Source organism: Heterocephalus glaber, unplaced genomic scaffold, assembly GCF_053883595.1.
Source record: "Heterocephalus glaber isolate CG9 unplaced genomic scaffold, H.glaber_assembly_v1.0 deba00001452, whole genome shotgun sequence".
Taxonomy (NCBI): domain Eukaryota; kingdom Metazoa; phylum Chordata; class Mammalia; order Rodentia; family Bathyergidae; genus Heterocephalus; species Heterocephalus glaber.
Window position 1 is genome coordinate 25,926,659 of NW_028258302.1, and position 12,526 is coordinate 25,939,184.

Sequence of the window (12,526 nt, forward strand, 5' to 3'; positions counted from 1 at the left end):
TAGCTCTGATTTCGCTTCTCCTAAAAATTCAAGAGCAATAAGTACTTGAATATGCTACATTTTTGGTAGAGGTTTGTAAAAACAGGAGCTCTCCAGACCTGTCATTGTGCCTCTACAGAACTACTGACAACAACACATCATTACTCCAATGGACAGCACTTCAGACCTTGGGAGGCATCCACATGTGTGTGGGCTAAAACAAAACAGAGTCATCTACTGACAAACTCCACACTGCTAAGGCTGTCTTTTGGATTCAAGAAGCAAGGAAGGAGTTAAATGCATTCTCATAATTATTCATGTTTTAAACTACAAATTTCATTTAAATTCCATTCCAAATTTTTCTAATAGACCTCTACCTAAAAACAAAATTCTACTAGCTTATTCAACAACATGTCGCATTCTCAGATATGCTAGCCTAAACCCGACCACTATTCCAATTTAGTCCAAGCTCATTATTCATGCTAGATTAAAATAATTTTTTCCTGATACTTTGTAAAGGTTCTAGAATAATGGTGGTGAAGTATTTTGATAATTTTGGTGTTGTTTATTAACTATATAACACTTTAAAAGTCACAGGAGATACAAGTAAAGATGTCTGCATTAAGAATTTAAAATTGAAGTTACATGTTTTGTTTAACTTTGTACCCACCCCCCAAGCCCTATAAGGGCAACAAGAAGCAAATTTTGAGTGGAAAAGCTGTTCTAGAGAATCTGTATTTCATTAAAAATAAAAAGAAGGGGTGGGTGGGATTGAGGAGGAGGAAAGGACAGAAGAGGCTGTGGGAGAGGATGTGAAGACAGGGCTGGGAAAAGCAAGGCAGCTCAGAAAGGGACACTGGGCCCTCAGGGTCCCTGACAGGCTCTGGTGCCAGGGATGCCAGGGATGCTACCCGAAGTCAGGGCAGGTCTCCAGGAATCATCCCATACCACACTCCAGTAGACACTTCTATCTTCTGCCAAGATGGTGGGTAAAATAATGCCCCGGGGAACAAAGGAGGCCTGGAGGAGGGATCAGAAAGACAAGGCTGTGACACACCCGTGCTTGCTATGACAGTGCCCAGGAAGAGGGACTCACTCCCAACCCACTCACTCATTTCACCTGCTCCCAGAAGGTTCTGGTGTCCCCAAGGTCACACATCTTCCCTGTAGGGAGTAAGGTGAGGCCCTGGGCGGGGGTCTTGGTGTTGGGGTGGCACTCTGAACAAGGCAGATTCTCAACAACAGAAACCCACAAAACCAAAATGGCAAGTAACTACTGTATAGCCCTTGGGCCATGATTTGACAGATGAGAAATAACCCTGTTCAAGCCAGATGGGAACCAACTATGATATACACTGGCATTAACGACCCAGTAGTGTCACTGAGGAGAAAATGAGACAACATACAAAAAAATGCTGCACAGTCCTGGCACAGACTCAAATGGAATCAAATATCAGGAGAACCACAATAGAGTCTACTTAACAAAATGCAGAATCCCCAAGCCTACAAGTCTAAATTGGCATCGTATGTTCCTTCTTATGAAGACAATGACATTCTGCTTCCACTAACATTTCCTAATTCAGCCATTTGTTTTGTTCATTTGTTTTACATACAATCACAGGACCCCACTTACAAATCATAGACATGTACAAGTCTACTGAGGACAGGAGAGAAGAGAGAATTGTTACTTATTATTAGTGTTTTCACAGTACAAGTTGTGAGTACAATTCATTTTTAAGTCTATAACACACTGACTGTGTCACTCTAACCGTTTCTGCTTCATTTTTAAAATTAAAACATATTTGGGGTTCATGTTAGTGGTTTTTAATCTTTTAAGGAGACCTTAGGTTCTTCTCCAGAGAGTCACCACTGGACATAACACATTTGAAAGGCAACACTGGGGACTTTGAGCCTCCTGTTACTACAGTCGAGCAAGTGTTGCGTATCCACACAAGTATACCTGTATGATCCCTGAAAAAGACCCCAACTTCTCAGAATGTTCAATAAAGATTCCACACTAATAATCACAACATTTGCTTCCCTAAAACTGGTATTAATATAGTGATTTCTCCTAAGAAAATGGTTTTTTCATGCTTTTGCTTTTCCTCAATCTTACAACCAGAAAGACTGCAAAGAATTCTGTCAAACACTGCCCTACAAATGCTCCCACAGTGACCTTCAAGCCCGTTTAATACCTAAGAAAACGTCCAAAATTCATCCAAAGTGTCACCTACACAAAATCTGGTTCCAAACCGGATGTAAGGTTGCACCCCTGTAGTCCCAGCACTCAGGAGGCTGAGGCAGGAGGATCACCCATTGTGAGTTCAAGGCCAGTCTGGGCTACACAGTACGTTCAAGGCCAGCCTGAATTAAAGAGAAAGACTCTGTCTCAAACAACAACAACAGCAATCTGGTTACAACATGATAGGACAGTCATGAGTGGTATGAAGCAGTAAGACAGAAAACCAGAAGGAAAATCATAAGCCCTTCATCTGGCCAACAGACAGACAGTGGGACATGCTCACTTCTCATCAGGCACGTGCAACAAATCAAATTCCAAGACTCATCTGATCTACCAACCTGTATAAGCACGGGTCTCCTGGTTTGTGTAATAAGTGGAACAAGACAGCTCTGAAGAGAAGCAGGTCTCTGTAGAGGAGGAATTCTTTCATGCCATGATCTCTATCTAGTTAGACCCAAAGAAGCCCTTCACTCTTAAATAATATGAAAGTTACTCATTCCACGTACCAAGGCAAAATATCTGGATTTTTTTTTTTTTTTTGGTACCGGGGATCGAACTCGGGTCCTTGCGCTTGTGCAGCAGGTGGTGAAACCACTGAGGTAAATCCCCGGCCCCAAAATATGTGGATTTTTAAAAAACATGTCAGAAATGTTGAAACTATTCACTTTTCAAAAGTATACTGACAAGCCAAAGGACAGGCAGAGTCAACACATGGTGAATTTTGCTGGTGCTACCCATTATAATGGGATGAACCAAAGGTTGCTGGGCCAGGAATATCCTGTAAGATTCTCAGTGCTCAGAGTAACCTTTCAGGGTAGGTCCTATACTTGCTTTATAAATTAAAGACCAAAACAAGTACATATGTAGAGTAATCTATCCAAAGTCACAATATTATTACCTGGTGGCTGTTATTTTAATCTGGTCTTTTAATTCTAGTGTACCACAATAAATACCATGCTTTGTACATTTCCTAACATCAAGATATAACTGAGTCTACAATTTCCCCTTCTCCCCTCCATTGAACATACACATACATTTCAGGCTCATTTTAAACAAGTCATTCACCTGCAAAGTACAGTAATGATGGCTCTGTATTCTATTTGGAAGAAACAGTGAGGCCCATGCAGTGTATTTCTAGCCAATTAAAACTTCAGGTAATTTAAAACTATATATATAATTTGGCATAAATTGAATGGAGGGTCATTCCATGCACTTTTTGACAACTACCCATCAGAATGATAGAACCTTCGCTCTCTAAAACTTAAATGGATCATAAATGAAGTTCAGCATCATTTTTTAATCTATACTACTGCAACGATAAATTTATCTTGGCATAGACAGTAATTTATATTATTTTGTTATCTTGAATTCATGAATTTATGCCTTTGACAGAATTATAACTGCACCACTCAAATTTGATCACATTATTAAACAACTCCTATGATCCACCTAACATGGAAAACATATTTCTTTCCTATGATAGTACATTTAGCAGCTAATAAAATTTTCAAAGAAAAACAGATTTTCTCAATCCCCAGTACCAGGAAAAAAACACAACAAAACAAAAAAACAGATTTGGAATCTTTGACTGTCCTTGTCCAAAAATTCCAACCAAGATGTGGCTATTGATAGTTTTATACTTTTTAATTATTTTATTATGTAATTATCTGGACACCACTGAAAGGAAAAGTAACTTTAACTTCAGGATTAATCCTACCAAATTACAACCTCTCCTAGTTCCATATGTGAAAGATCAGAACAGAGACTATTATTTATTCCCACTGCACTGCCTGGAGCATAAACCTCCAATATTAACATCTTCACAGTGAAGTCTAAATTCTTCTCTGGGACCTAAAGCCAGCAGTCACTTTAATCCATAGAAAAAGAGGCTCTAAAAACCTCACAGATTAAAAACAATATAACAACAAAAAACAGCCAACAGAACCAGAAAGGCATTTTTTTTTGTTTGTTTTTTGTTTGTTTGTTTGAGACAGGGCTCACTAGGCAGTTCAGAGTGTCCTTAACACACTGTGTAGTCCAGGCTGGGCTCGAACTCACAGTGATCCTCCTGCCTCAGCCTCCCGAATGCTGGGATCGCAGGCGTGTTACCACTATGCCCGGCTCAGAAAGGCATATTCTACCCTCAAACTGCCAAACGAAAATCGAACCTGAGATACCAAACATTAAAAAGTGTTACCAAAGGCCCAGAAATTGCATTGCTGTCCACTCCAAACTGCACCGCAACTTCAAACATAGCGCACAATTCCATTCTGAGGATCTAAACACAGGTGAACAAACCAGTTTGCCTTCATTTCTGTGCATGCGATGTCTTAAGAAACCTACAAAAGACTGCACCAAGAGGTTGGATTATATAAATACAGCAGGAAAGACTGTTTATCATTATGGCTTAAAAAGAAAAAAAAGAAGGATTTTAGCCTAAGTGGTATTTATTGGATTTTTTTTTTCAAACCAAAGTGAAGACAAACCTTTGGAACTACCCAGAACTGGCAAGACACAGCTTATTAATGGTGAAACTGGTTTTTGGTCATTTGGACACTATTCAAAAACATAAAATTGAAAGTATCAGATTAGCAAAGATTTTAGGTGTTATTTTAAAAACTGGTGTTTTTACATAAGCACACATAATACCATTATTCTATCATCAGAGTAAATCCCTTGCCTCTGAAACTATTCAAACATTCTCTGTACATTAAGAAAAAATGTTATGTACTTTTAACATACATCATTTAAAGTAACTATACATTTACCAGCTAATGATCAAAATTTCTATCAAAAAATATTTTGAGGGCCAGGGATTTATAGCTCAGTGGTTTCGCCACCTGCTGCACAAGCACAAGGACCCGAGTTTGATCCCCAGTACCACAAAGAAAAAAAAATTGAAATTCTGGGATCATAACTACAGACACAAGAATAGGAAACCGCTATAACTAATATTTCAGAACTCTGAGAAATTTCTAGTCACCTACTTCATAATCCCTCAGGACTTTTTTTCTTAATATATACACCAAGTTTTAATTTTTTAAGCAAAATTACTTCCTCCTAATTTTTGGAGAAAAGGGAAAACCACAAAGAAAAATGCTTAAGAGATTTGAGAAATGAAAGTACAAATAACTAAGCTATAGTTCTGCCTTGTGTCTACTGTGTATGTAGAGTATGAGGAGGTGTCAACTACCTACTATGTCTTTAAGGAACTGAATAAAGTCCTCCCAGGAAAGGTTGCAGGCACAAAGAACCATGTTACATTTCATTCCAGAGTCAGATTTTTAAAAATTTATACACACACATATATATTCTAAAGACTCTATCGTGGGATAAGCACAGAAAGACACCCAGTTTCTCATTACGAAAATTCAAGAACGCACACAACAGGTTAGGACAACTTCTCTCCTATGGGTCTCCCCAACACTCTTCCGGTGGAGTGAGTCAAACAGCTAGGACCAGAACAGCTTCATCAGCAAACAAGACCTCTTAAGAAAGTACTGCTTCCAACAGCATATATATATATGTATATATATGCATATATATATGTATATGAATGCTGTCCTTTTAAAGGGCACACATTTATGAGAAGCTATTCCTCACAAAAACATTCTGGCAAAACAAACACCCCAAAATCCCTGTCTTTTTGTCACATCCTAAAACAGTGAGAGAAACAAGTACAATTTAACTTGACTGTCTACAAACCAATCAGAGCCACACTTAGGATCAGTTTCTAAATTCATCAGAATACTAAACCACGATCATGATCCATGACATTATGCTTTAAAAAACTTTTAAAGTTTATACATTTTATCAGTGGAACAACCAGTCATTCTCACAAGAAAACGATACTGCACAGGAGGAAGCTAAAATCATCACTCCCTGAACTCACCAAAAAGACAAAATGAAGACCCCTCCTCCCTGGGCCTGCTGTGCAGAGGTTTGGGTGAAAAAATTCTGCTATGTTCCTCTGGTTTCAAAGTTGAAGCCAAAATAATACAAAACCTAAAAGAAAGAACATATTCACAAAAAGCCCAAACCAACAAACATGCCTTTAAAAAAAAAAAAAAGACACATAAAAGCCACAAGGGCTAAAAGTAATGTTTTTAAGAAATGCTTATTTTGGGTGCTTAAAGAAATACAGTACATCTATTAAATCCCAAAACCCCCAAAGTAAAAATAACTACAGTTGTCAGTTCTCAACATAATTTAGTTTTCCTGCAACAAAGACTTCAGTTAATCATTGCCTTAAGATTTAGAAATAAAGTAGGCAATTTCACAGCAAGTAGTGAAAATTCAGCCTGGCTAATTAGTAAAGTTTTAAACAAAAAAACCCAAAAAACCCTGACATATACTGTACAACTGTCCTACACAGAAACAACATAAATAAAAACTGGATTTATGCAAGGTAGAGCCACTAACTTAGTACCTGGTTAATGTGGGCAAAGCACTGTAACCCCTTTGAGCACCAGTTTTCCTCTCCTACAAAGAACAATGATCCCTACCTTTACAAAGTAACTGGAAAGATTAGATGGTGTAACCAAGCACAGGGCCAGGAACTAGAGTAACTGCTATCACTGCCACCATCAACAGAAAGAAATGATTTATCACATAAGGACGTAATATGCAGCTAAGTGTTCAATCATGAGACACATTTGTGTAAAAGTGCCTCTAATAAATGAATTCAAACACTTCCGTAACATATAAAACTGGTTCAATCTGAGTTATTTTTTAAAAATGACTACTTTCAGTATTTCTCTTTTTCACTTAGAGAAACCACATTAGTGTTTTCAAATAAATGACTTACTTCTCTGTGTCACTCAGTTTTCCTATTTCAAACCAAACTATTAACACTAACAAAACCAAACTTTAGCGCTGTTCTTGGCAGCGTGTAAAATATAAACAAGTAATCTGAAAGTCACCAGAGCACCACGGCCAGGCTATCTGAAACTGCAATTTCCAGTTCTCCCCTCAACACTTCACTCGAAGAAGTGCTTAGTAATGTTTAACCTCCAAAGCGATGTTCTTGGGGTGTCTATCCAATCGCTGTGTTCTTTAGAAGCAACTTCAAATACAAAACCACACCTTCCTCTCTGCAATGCTCCCAGGAACATTAAGTCCATGAATAGTACAAGATACGCATAAAATGGAACATGAAAACTACATAGGAAAAGGAAGCACTGCAGGAGTTTTAAAATGATTTAAAACTCTGTAATTTTAGAAAAGAACCTGGTGTTCATGGTTAGGGAAAAGAACAAGAAATTGTTCTTTTATTTTTAGTTTTCAAATTTCAAGTGGATTTTTAAAAAGCCAACCAAACTATTTTGAACTTATTTAAGGGTCTTGTTTTATACCTTCTAGAAAACTTACCAAACAAACCTTTATTAGTATTGGGCAAGTATCACCTTTCAAGCCATAATGAACAGGGGATCAGAATAACCACCAAAGAACAGACAGAACACAGCACCCTTCTTAGCACAGACGACTATGTTAGAAAGTTTTTCCACCACAGTGTATATAACGATTTTGCAAATTCATCCACTAAATACAGTAAAAAAAACTCTGGAAACAAGTTTTGGAAGATGATAGTTAATTCACATTAATTTCCCATAAACAATCTCACATATATTAAGAATCAAAGGAACAAAACAAGTGACCAACTTTAACAAGAATTTGTAGCAATTGACAGAAATAGAATTAGAAGTTAACCACCACCCCCACACACACTATTGCAAAAAATTCGAACTCTTTTTAAAAACAGCTCACAACAGCAGCAGAGTAACCAAGCTGGAAAGCAGCTACCAGAGCTGGGCTGTCTAATGCTCAGCAGAGGCACCACTCCAGCTAAGAAAGCACCAAGTGCTACGGCAGGGACAGGCCCCACCACAACCAGCCAAACAGGGTAAATAAAATAAAGCCTGCTTGGGTCAATGAGACAAGCCTGCAAGCCATAAAGCAAGCACAGAACACCATGTCCCCCAACTGCTCCATGCTCTGCTCTACACCTGCAAACAACTATGTATGAGTGTCCGTGGACGCAAGATCAACCCACCAAAATGTACAGGGCCCATCTGCCATCACCCTCAGATACCACAGCCAGGCCTGTCACTCAGAATTGGCCAAGGAGCCAGAAGTAGAGCTTCAAGCTGCTGTGAATGGCTAGGAGTGCACTCCACAGAAGTGCACCTGTTCTCTGCTTTCATTAAACGGATTCTCGAATGTTAACTTTAAATGGATCCTGTGTTTTCCCTTACAGCAATGATGCCCACTGTATGTCCAAGTTGAAAAGGCATGGAACATTTGGGTTCAAGCTGTGACTCTGATACTCTTTGGCATAGCATGTTGGACAAATTCTCCAACCTTAAGAAATGCCTGTTCCGGGCCGGGGATTTAGCTCAGTTGTTTCACCGCCTGCTGCGCAAGCACAAGGACCCAAGTTCAATCCCCCGTACCAAAAAAAAAAAGAAATGCCTGTTCCCACTGGAGTTGGGACACACCAACCCAACAAACATAGGTTTAATAAGAAAGCTCATGGGATGCTCAGCACTCTGTGTGGTGCAACCCTCTAGAGTCCAGGAGGCTCCACATCACCATCAGAGTCGTCCGTTTGCATGTTTCCTACCTAATGTCTAGCAGGTTCCCGTGACCTCCCCTGTCCCTCTGAGGAACAACTCACGTTCTGTTCTTTCCCTTCCCCAAAGTCCCTCTCAAGTTTCTCACCATGGTGCTCCCCTGTGATCCTGAAGCAACAAGACCTGCTCTCCAGAAGGACCCGTCAACAGACACCAATCAGAACACAACAGCATGACCTGCACTTGGCTGCAATGGCACAGATCAGAAGCTCTGCACTTGGGGCATCTAGTGCCTGATGCAGCCTTCGCTCAAATGGCCCTGCCAGCCCAGCTGCATACACATGGTGCCTGACTGAAGAGGAAGGAGCCAATATGGCCATTTGTAGAAGCGAGTTTCACAATTCCAAGATACTCATGTGGATTTCTACATAAGCAGAAATGCTCCTAAAATGTCAAGTTAGCCCTCTTTCTAAAGCTCTGAGAATACTGTCTGTGTCACATGCCCTGACACTACAAGGCATGTCTTGCTCACCTGTTGCCTGTGGTACCCTAGCTACTGAGAATCAGGCCTCTCACTGTGATTCTATGCTATGAATCCGGGACTCAGTAAAGTACTTGGTGGGGAACTAGGGAGCTTCAGATTATTTCAACTTCTCTGATGGCACCGGTAAAAGTCCCCAGGCTGAGGCTCCTGAACATCCCTCTCTCACCACCCTTTCTAAATAGGACCTTCCAAAACAGGCCAGTCCAGCCCAGCCTTGAGTGCCTTTTCTCTTTTCTGAATGGCACCAGTCCTTGCTGTATGCACCAGTTGGCTAGCACTTTTCCTTTATAAGCTGCCCGAGCCTGAGTTCTCCATATGGAGCTTTTACCTCCCTAAACTCATTGGTTACTCAGCAGCTTTGGAGAAGACATTCAAATATGTGCAGTTTCAAATCACTTGAGTGTTATTCAAAGCACCTGGGGTTTTTATTTAGACAATTCTGACTAGAGACAAAACAAAACATTTCCTTTTTAAACTGATAATAATTTGGTGTTCGGTGATGACTAAGTTACTTACTTACAAACTTGTTGATATTCTCAGGAACTACTTAAGGCTTTTATAAAGGATTATGTGAACCTATAAAGTGACCTTAAAGAGTTACACTCTGTAAGTCATTATTGGTCTTGCTATACAATATCTTCTTCACTGTCCAGCTATCAGGTATAAAACTTCTTGCTGGTATAAATAACTATTCCCTTCTAATTTGCTGGAACAGAGAGGTCAGTAGGTTACCGCGAGGCCTTCAGTAAGGGTAAGCTGAGGCTCCAGTGCGGGGAGGACAAGCAGGAAGAAGCTGGTACTTCTGTGGACTTTCTGCGTGTGGCCCACAAATAAATATCCACTGGTTACTCTGCAAACTTGGGAGGTTCCTCAGCCGAAACACAGATGTGGCACTTATAGTTACCAAGAGCCATGGACTTTCATCAAGCCCATTCCGTTCCATTATCTTGCTCACTCCTTACAACCTGGTGAGAATACACAGCACACTTGCCCGGATCATCATTACCAACACCCATTTTTAGACATGGGGGTACTAAACCTCAGGAAGATGACTTGACTTGTCCTAAGTGCCACACCTGGTAGAAACTGAAGCGTCTTGTATTTCTCATTCCTTCCACCAAGCCCATTTGTGTAAAGCCGGTGTTGTTTCTTCAGGTTAAAAGGACCTCAGGTGGGCTGGGGGTATACTCAGTTGCACAGCACATGCCTAGCATGCAAGAAGCCCTGGGTTTCAACCCCCAGCACCAAAAAGAAAAAGACCGAACATTCAGGTTTGCCAACAACCACTGTTTACTGCTAATAAGCAAACTCAATCTCTCATTTCTCACAGTCCCAAACAGTGGACAAAGATTGTAAAGACGACAGAAACTTCCAAATGTGGCCTTTTCTAGGCTGCGTTATAGATTAATACACCCACAGCTCACATTAAAATAGCCCAACACACCCAACACTAAACCCTCTCTTCCTCTTTACCTGAAGTTTAATCTGTCCTGTCCAAGGAACTTTGCAAATTCAATGTTATAGGGGCTGTTCGACATGTAACAAGTTAAGCATAAGTACAAAGGTGGGAATCCAAATTAAATTCCAGTTAAAAATGCCTGACAGGGCCAGAAAGACCTGAGTTCGGTTCCTGGTACCAAAAAAAAAAAAAAAAAAAAAAGCCAGACATACGTACATCTTTGGCCCATGGAAAAACTGCATGCTCCTTGGTCAGAGACAATATGAACTGTGTTCTCCCAGCACTATGTCCTCGCTTTCTGTACACACTGTTTGTGGGAGTCTTTGTTTGCCAATCAATGAATACTTATTGAGGGCCTACTTACTGCCAGCGAACCATCCAGGCACTGGTCAGTGACGCACTGATGCACTGTCACTCCCACCAGCCCGGGCTGCAGGTGCCACAAGAGGAATTACTGCTGCCTTCCTGCTTACCACCATGCTGTACAAGCTAGCAGAGTGCCTGGCACATGCCAGGGGCTCATCCATTAGCTGCATTAATATGAGAGAGAGGGAATGAGACCGGGTCAGTTTGTTGTACATGAGGCATCAGGACTCTTCAGGGCCCCGGCAGGCCTTCTGATCCACAGGCAAGGCAACTGATGAATTCTGAAAAGCCCAACGTGCAATGCACAGCTATGTACAAACAGCAGCTGTCACACAGAAGCTGAGGTCCAGAAGTGTGAAGAATCCAGCCCTTTGTTTCTCTCATGACTGAAATGAGGTTAGGTCTAATGTCTATCTACCTGTCAGCTCTAAGCATTCAACATATGGCTTTCCAAAATATTAATACTACCTCTGAGAGAAATTTATGTTGATTCACTCTCTGACATCACTGCCTCAAAAAGATACTATTTAAATGTCTGAGGTCACATATACCATCTAAAAGAACCGAATTAAAATAAAGAGTTCTCCATTTCAGGTTTTTGCAAGCTATAAATTAGCTTTCAGAGTATTTAATTTAAAAATAAAGGTTTGACTCATTATTTAAACTCTCCAAATTTCAGGTCAGAGACCAAACAGGGTTCTTTACCAATAAGCCATGCAAAATGAACTGTATGCTCTAATTTTGAGCTTCGTGCAAGAGTTTTAATTAAAACTTAAAATCAAGCTGGGTGTGGCAGTGCAGGAATGTAACTCCAGCACTCTGGGTAGCTGAGGCAGAAGGATCACAAATTTGAGCTCAGCTTGGGCAATTTATTGACTTAGCAATCAATACTCTGTCTTTAAAAAAGGACTGAGGATGCAGCTCAGTACAAAGGCTCTGGGTTCAATGCCCAGTACTGGAAAAAAAATAAATTAATAAGAAATAGGACTGATTAGGTGGGTTGTATGCTTCCCAGAGCAGGTATAAATACACTAATGGGATTAACTGTAATAAATATTAGCTTACTATATAAAAACCAGTAATATAAGCATAAAATGTGTAAATGCATAGAAGTCCATGTAATCAGTAATAAAGTTTATTTTGAGGTTCTTCTCCACATCCGACAGGACAATAAATTAGGGAATAAAAGAGCAAAGCATAATGAAATAGAACTGTACACCAAAGCATGCCAAACAGAGAAAAGCCTTAAAGCAAGGTTGCTATTAAGCTATAAATACGTTTAAATTTGAGTTAGTTATGTTTAATGGCTCAGTAAAGAGTCCCTGTCTTCCAGTCTCCAGTCCCTACAAATCATGACTTACCTG

The 12,526-nt window shown here is 40.1% G+C and overlaps 1 protein-coding gene across 7 annotated transcripts in view; it reads right to left on the reverse strand.

Annotated features, from left to right (window-relative positions):
• The window catches only part of Prdm2 (PR/SET domain 2), a 122,433-nt gene that overhangs the window by 50,928 nt on the left and 58,979 nt on the right, over positions 1–12,526 (reverse strand). The window lies entirely within an intron of this gene.